Source organism: Alligator sinensis, unplaced genomic scaffold (genome assembly GCF_000455745.1).
Source record: "Alligator sinensis unplaced genomic scaffold, ASM45574v1 scaffold647_2, whole genome shotgun sequence".
Classification (NCBI taxonomy): Eukaryota; Metazoa; Chordata; order Crocodylia; family Alligatoridae; genus Alligator; species Alligator sinensis.
In genome coordinates this window covers 1,522,474-1,530,182 of record NW_005841832.1, presented here as the reverse complement: position 1 = coordinate 1,530,182, position 7,709 = coordinate 1,522,474, and positions in this window count along the sequence as shown.

The window sequence follows — 7,709 nt, the reverse complement described above, 5'->3', positions numbered from 1 at the left end:
TTCCCTATCAGATGGAATTTGTCAGTGAGATGTCCTAGGGAGGTGTTTGACTCCACAACAGGACTGGCTGCCCTGTCAAAGAGGGAGCTGCTATTACAGAAAGGACAGAGCAGGAGGAGGAAGGAAACTGGGTAGAAAGATACCAATCTCAGGGAGAGACAATGTGGCCACAAGGTCAGCACTAAAGAGAGGGCCTAACCTGCAGCTCACATGCTGCGCAGTCTCAAGTAACTCAGTCATTGTGTTTCAGCACTCCTGTGAGTAAAATGGAAGGTGATCCTTGCCATGTCTTGCAAGTTGAGGCAGGTGGCTACAAGGCTCGGTCAGCTAATCTTCAGAGGGTTCTGGGATACATACAGGGAAGACGAGCTCTCACCTACAGTATTGATTTGCCCACATTTAAACACCTCAACTGACCAGATGGAAGAGTGGATAAATTTAAGTGACAGGAGCTGAGAAAAGGAGGAGTACACTGGAAGCTGACACTGCATGCTGCATCCCTTTAGTAAGAGAGCTGCAGATTTCTGTCTGGAACAGTGCAGTGTGACCAGGCCTACAAGAGGTGCCTGGAAAGCACTGACTAGCATTGTAGTCCCTTTAAAACCACTAACCACGTTGAAGCTGGAAGGTTCCATTTCGATCGTCCTGTCTGGTCTGCTGAACACAGGCCATAGTGCAGGAGCCATTTCCACCATCTAATAGATGTCACCAATGCAAACTCTCAGCCTGGATGTCGTGATCCTGTTACATCCAGTTCCATCCATGTCATGTATCCCACCCCATATAGCTCCTGCATGCCCAAGCAACTCCTAGCACTGCCTGATACCCTGCCCTTACCCCCCCCCCCCCCCCCCAACTGGTGGAAGGGAAGTTCTGCCCCCCGAGTTCCTGCCTGGGGAAATGTGCTGACGTCCTGTGGGAACTGGCTAGTGTTTCATAAACATTGAGCAGGTTCCCTCAGCTCACTGAATGCCCTTTGTGCCCCAGCCAAGTACAGTCTCCTTTGATTATTCAGTCTGTGAAGAAAGCAAAAATATGTACTGTTTAATATTTATGGAAACGCGCATGCACACACGAAAGACAAATTTGGGAGAAACACACAATGTTTCCACAGCGAGGCTCTCTGTGGTCCCCACATGAACCACTGGATTTTTGTAGAGACAACACACCAGCCCTGCACCTGTGCCTTGAGGTACGCCATTAATGCAGCTCTGGAGCTCAAGAGTGGTATGCTTGTAGTGCACAGTTCATTGCTCACCACAGGCAGCTGTCATGGTATCAGTCATTAGTTCAGAAGCATGCTTGTCTTTGACCTTCCCCTCTTCCTCTCCTCCTCCCCCTGTCCCTTGCCTCCACAGAGAAATCCCATCTGGAGAGTCTTAACTGATGGTACAATACAGAAGTAGGCCTGAGCAAGTGGTCCTGTGCATGGGACCCAGACCTCCTCACTGTGCAGACAAAGTCATCTCCTAGGCCTTTGAGTACATGGACTCACTGCAGTGTGTTTCAGTCAGTACAGTTAAATGTACCATCCAGGAGAGCTTGGCCCTGATCTCAATGAGGAAACTTAGCGGAACAAACCAAACAGTTGGATGAGCCATTATGAGATGTTACTTTTCTAGAAGTTATGCATGCGATAGGATGTGAAGCAGTTGCAAACTGCATTTCAGCTTTCAGTACAGACAGCTGAAAAAAGATCAGGTAGCAGTAGCAGAGAAATGCCAGCACACATGCAGCAGGGAGGGGGACCTGTCTGCCAGTTCCTGAGTTACCAACAAACGTAAACTTCCCCATAAAAGGCAATCACCATCTTGTATAAAACAGTGGCCTCTTCTCCAGCACTTCAGATGAGTGTGTGATGGGATCCCTCATTGCTTACAAATGAGAAGGCCTGGAATGGCAGTGAATCTGTATGATGTATATTCTGGTAGCTCCTAGACCTTGTCTAAAGCCCACCAGCCCCTCAAGCTGTGTGAATGGTATAGCTGAGGGGATTAATTTGACAAGAGGTTGCAGGTTGTTCCTACTTAAGCGGAGTCTTGCAGTTTTGCTAGGCCTCTTAAGAGAGCACATCCCTGCCCTTCCAAGCTTCCCTTTACATTTTAGGATCTTTTTTTGCACCTTGAGAATGCCAGAATTGGCCACCAGGGAAATCTGCTATAAACTGACTCGGCTATAATCCCTTCTCAAGAGACAACCTGCTAGCACGTACGTGTTGGTTGATGGGGTTGCAGCGCAGCCACCTTCTAGGCCATGGGTCTCTTAGTACTGTACTGCAAGCACTGATGCAAACTGTCTGCAGACTGTCCCCTGAGGGTGGATACTCCAGCAGTTCCTGAGGAATATCTCTTTAAAGAGTTTCTTTTGCTATCACATGAGTCTTCTTTCACCAGTATTCTTCCCAAGCAAAATGGTTGATGAGGTCAGACCCATGGCAGGCAGGAGTGCTTTCATGAAACAGGTGTACACTTCTGAGGATTGACCTGTGCTCTTTGGTGATATTTAAGTGTCTTAGTTATGAAACTTCTGTTGAGATCATCGGTCTGGCTGCCACACTTGGACTGGAAATCACACTGCAAAAGGCAGTGTTCCTTGATGTCCAGCAAGAACACCAGGAGCCAAGCTAGTCATTAATGTTTAATCAGAGAAACTGCAGTGTTCAAAAAATCAGTCTGGGCCTCTGGATCCTAACCAGTTTGTGTTCGTTTGGAGAGACACTTAAGGTAGAAAAATCACGGTGTCATCCTGCTTAGAAACAGATTGTCCCTGAGTTACTAATACCTCAGCTTATTACTGTGAACTCTTTGCAAATGTCCATTTTCCTCAACACTTTGGGCACCTCTACATGAGACGTCACTGCACAGTAGCATTGGCAGGCACTAACCATGATGTGATGCTCTTGCGCAGTAGTAACAAGCTACTGCACAGTAGTGTCAGCAAAAAACCCAAAAACTGCGCAGGGACACTACCGCATAGTAACAATTGTGCAGTGCACCGCTCGTGTAGACGCAGCCTCTGTGTTCTTCTCTGGCACCTTCACTCCTCCTGAATGATGGAAGCCTTGTATTCTGTTCTGGTTCTCACACATACCACCCACCATCCAGGGGAGTGCCTGACGGGTGACTTTTCACTTGCCAACTTGGTCAGCACTGAAGCTCCTATTTCTGTGACTCTGGGGGAGTACTTCAATCACCCTAGGATCTGTTTGACTCAAAGTACTTTTTAAATTTTTATTATAATATTTATATTACTTTTTTAAAAACACTTTTTAATAAAATGAAATCTCAGCTGTGGGCCCAAGGTGAATCAACACTGTCCTTTTCACTTGCCTGTCACCAAGTCCCGAGCACAGATATGCAAACCAAAGGTTTGCCCTTGTTCATGCTCTCTGAGACGGAACAAGATTTCAGCAGGGACTGCTGATTTTATTTTTTGGTAATTAATTCAATCTGTTCTTTCCCAGTTAGTACAAAGCAATAACAGCTTTGACTTGCTAGACAAATTCTCTTTCCTTCCCACTACACAGTGTCTGAAATACTTGACTTCATTTTTTTTACTTGTTAGGAAATACCATCTACCCCTTAGAAACACAAACAGCTGGGTTAACAAGAAAAAAAACCCAACTTGCAAAAATTTGCCTTTTGCAACAATTCTGAAAAGCTCCACCCTTTGCCACGTATTCAAATGAGAGCTGCAAAAGCCCCAGTGCCCTGAAGAGTAGCACTGCTGTGAAGCATCAAGGACTACAAGAAGGCTTGGCTGGAGTTTTTGCACTAGTTGTACATTCCTGGCTCTGGTCCATCCTGAACACAGGCCATGCCACACAATGGTAAGCATGCCTGTGCCCCATATACAGGCGCATAGATCCTTTCTGCTAGCACTGGTAGGACCACCTAGGGCAGGCTCCCTCAACAATACTATGAAATGGCAACCAGGATTACTGAACAGTAGAGGTGTGTGTGCTGGCTAGGCACTGATGCTGGTTGCCCACACCCTGCACATCTGTATAGCACTAGCTTCAGAACATACCCTGGGGTCTCAGCCCTGCAGCCAGCTCCACAGGCAGGTCCTGGAAGCCATGTGGTACCCCACTAAAGCTGAAGAAGGAGGTCCCCACAAGGCAGAGACAGTGCAGCACATGTAAAAAAACAACAACAAAAAAAACACCTTGTAAAAGGGACACTACAGCAGCCGAGCTGTTTTTATCCAATTACTTTCTGTATCCTAAGGGTCTAAAAGTATGTTGGAAGGCAGGGGTTTGGGCTAGGGACAGCATCTTTTCTTTAAATGATCCCGAAATGGAGAGAAAAACTCAACACTTTATTTGATGCTTGTCAACCAGGCTTTGTGTCCTGTCATGGGAAGAAATAAAGTGATTTATAAAATTTAACTTGCTTTGGGTATTTTTGTGTCTCACAGGAGAGGAAAGAGAAAAGGTTCAGTTCCTACTGCCATTGTCGCACTGACAACACAAGTCGGCATCCCAGAGTGTTTCCCAGCCCAACACAAGTGCTGCCACATAGGCAGTGAGCCCACTGTGGCCCCCCCCGCCCCCCTTGCTGCCATGCTCCAAAGATTCTGGCCACCACAGCAACAGGAACAATGTTGGGGAGTGCAGCCAAGTGAGAGTCCATAGACCGTATGTTAATCCCTTGGGGTCACCAGTTGGATAGCCTGGAATTAAAACATTATAAGAAACATATTAAAGGTCAGTAGTGTAACTTGGGGGGCAGGGCACCAGGCCAGGCACTCACTCAGATGAGGCACCAGAACAGCAGCTCCCCCAAGGAGTCTCTGGTGCTGCAGCGGTCCCACACCATGACTGGTAGCAGCAGCTGTGTGCAAGGACTCTTGGCTGCCGCTATAGAAGCAGCAGCAACAGGCAGATCACTGCATCATTAACACTTGGGGATTCTGAGACCCTGAGGCACACCCCACCCACCACCACCACCACCACCTCAGTTCTCCGATGCTTGAAACCCCACCCCTGCAAGTTTTTGCCCAGGGTGTAAAAGCTACTAGTTATGCCTCTGCGATTAAGACCAGCCATTGCATTGGTCCCTGGACAAGTTGTCCCCAGGTCCTGGAACAGAAATAGCCTGGGATCGGTGAGTACACGCACTGCCCTTCCAGTGTTTAGTGACAGCTGTCTTCAGTGTCCCTGGGGTAAACAGTTGGTACTTCTTATCCTATGAACCTTTTTAGGGTCATCCCAGCATAACAGACATAGACATTTAAACAATTTCACTTTGTCCTGGGATAAAATGGTTTAGCCCACGACAAATGCAACATCTGTTTGTAGTCTTTAGACCAGGGTAGATCCATCCCAGCAGCCAGACTCCATTTCCCAGCAGCCTCTGCCTGCCTCACTGGCCAGTTTCCATGGAGACCCCAGAAGTGGTGGGGCCAGGGTTTCCATGGACACCAGCCCGAGCAGCACTGGCAGGGTGCGTTCCTGGGCAGAGAGCTGCTCTGGGGCCAGGGCTAGGATCTTGCAGCAGTGACAACGGGGGCCGGAGCCAGGGCAGAGCTGCAATCCGCTGCCCATATGCCCAGGGCGGAGGAATGCAAGCAACTGGTTGCAACTCTGCCCCTGCTCTGGACCATGCTGTCACCACTGCAAAATCCCAGCCCCAAAGCAACACCCTGCCCAGCCACATGCCGTGCCAGCACCACTTGGGCCAGTGTCCATGGAAACTTGGCCCCGTGTTGTCACAGCCCCACTGCTTCTGGGGTTTCTATGGAAAAAAATCCACAGGGGCAGGGGCTACTGGGAAATGGATTCTGCCGGGGCCCAATTCAGCCGTGAGCCGGACTTTGCCTACCCCTGCTTTAGAGAGACAATGGTCTGTAGGATCTGGGGACAAAAGGCTTCCTCCAAGGAGATGTGTCACCTCTGTTTACACCCTGAAACTCAGGCTCCAGCTTGTAATGATGCCCTAAAGGCCCAGGGGGGGTGGGAGGGGCAAATTTGAGCTCTGCAAGTCAGCTAGCCAGCTTTTGCGCTTCCCTCTGCTGCCGTTGGACTGCTCTTGTGGGAATCTTTCAGGGTGAAAGGTCTGGTCAGGGAAAAGAATGGAAGCAGAGTCTGTTTCCCAGCTCAGCCTGTGGTTAGAGAAGCCAGCAGCTTGGTTACCACCCCGCCCCGATGAAATTGAGTTGCAAACTGGCAATTACAGAAAGAAAAAAAAAGGTTGCACAAACGAACAAGACTCACCAGCACTCAAATGTCTGGCTACAAAATAACAGCAGCACTATGTCAGAAACAAAAGTAGTAGGAAGCTGGCTGAGATGTACCTCTGGTAGTAAAGGGAAAGATCAAGAGAATATCTAAAAAGTATGTTGGCTTGAAGACAGTGCCTCAGGCCAAGGTGGCACTCTTAGCATCCGGACACACAGGTTTTTGAGAGACCAACACTTTGGGAGCATCTACACATACACTTTAATGCACAATAGCCTATGTAACCCTATGTGTCCCTCACCCTCACTGCCCAAGCATTTATTTTAATGTCCAATAAACAAATGGGTTTCTTTATTATACTCAACTATATACAGAAAAGAAATGATTAATCAAGAGAAGAAAAAAAATTATAAATAAAAAAATAAGACCAACAACTTGAATAGAATTTACAAGTGCAACAACAGATGAGTAATTCCACCACACTAGGTGGTCTCACTTGCATCAAACAACCTCAATGATTACATTCATCTGGTTATAACACTTTAAAACAGTTCCCCCTGCCCGCCCCCAGCAATTTTTTTCTCTGATTAAAAATTGCAAATTCTCTGATTAAAAACCCAAAATCCATGATAAAAATTAAAGGCCCCCCACACTCCCTCCCAGTGCTGATGCCCCACATTCCCCCCCACCCCCAGTCTCAACAGCCCTCCTGATGCCTCTCGCAACAGCCCCACCAGACCCACGGACATGCAGACGCAGACACTGACACCCACCCCAGCAGGTAAGTGTGTGTGGGGGGAAGAGACGGGTCAGGGCAGGGGAAAGGGAAGGTGCTGGAGGGGGTAGATCAAGAAGAGGAGGTGTGCCCCTGTGCCCACTCCCAGGAGCAGGGCCAGGGGGTGAGGGCAGGGGTGCCACTCTGTGGGCCACACACATGCCAGCTGGCCTGACAGGAGGTTCGCACACAGAGGCCACCACTGCAACTCTGCCACTGCGCCCTGCGCTACCATCCCATGGCCACCTGCACGACTGTGGACAAGTGGCGCGGCAGCTGCAGTGCAGTGGCAACTACTGTGTGCGGGCCACATGTGTGCTGCCTGGCCAGGGAGTGAAACATGGGACTTGCATGCAGCGGCACACCCCACAACCGACTGCACGGCTCCATGGTGGTGCGGGGTGGTGGCAGCTGCATGCAGGCTGGGGGGCTTTGCGGGCAAGCGCTGCCATCATGGAGCCGTGCCCTTCACCCCTGGATCCTAGAAGTAAGTGGGGATTGGGGGCTGTGGGGCAGGGCAGGGGAAGACGGTTGGGGGCTGGGGGAGTGGGAGGTGCTGCCAGCCCCAGGTGGCACATCGCAGCTGGGAGCAGGGCCAAGGGGTGAGGGCAGGGGTGCCCCTTTGCAGGGGCCTTTGCTGGCAAGCGATGCGGGGTGCAGTGTGGTGGTGCCCGACATGCACAGGCAGCGCACGTGCCGCCCAGCTGGCTTCCCACAGCCCTGGGCACGGCTCCGCAGGCGCAGCGGGGGGGG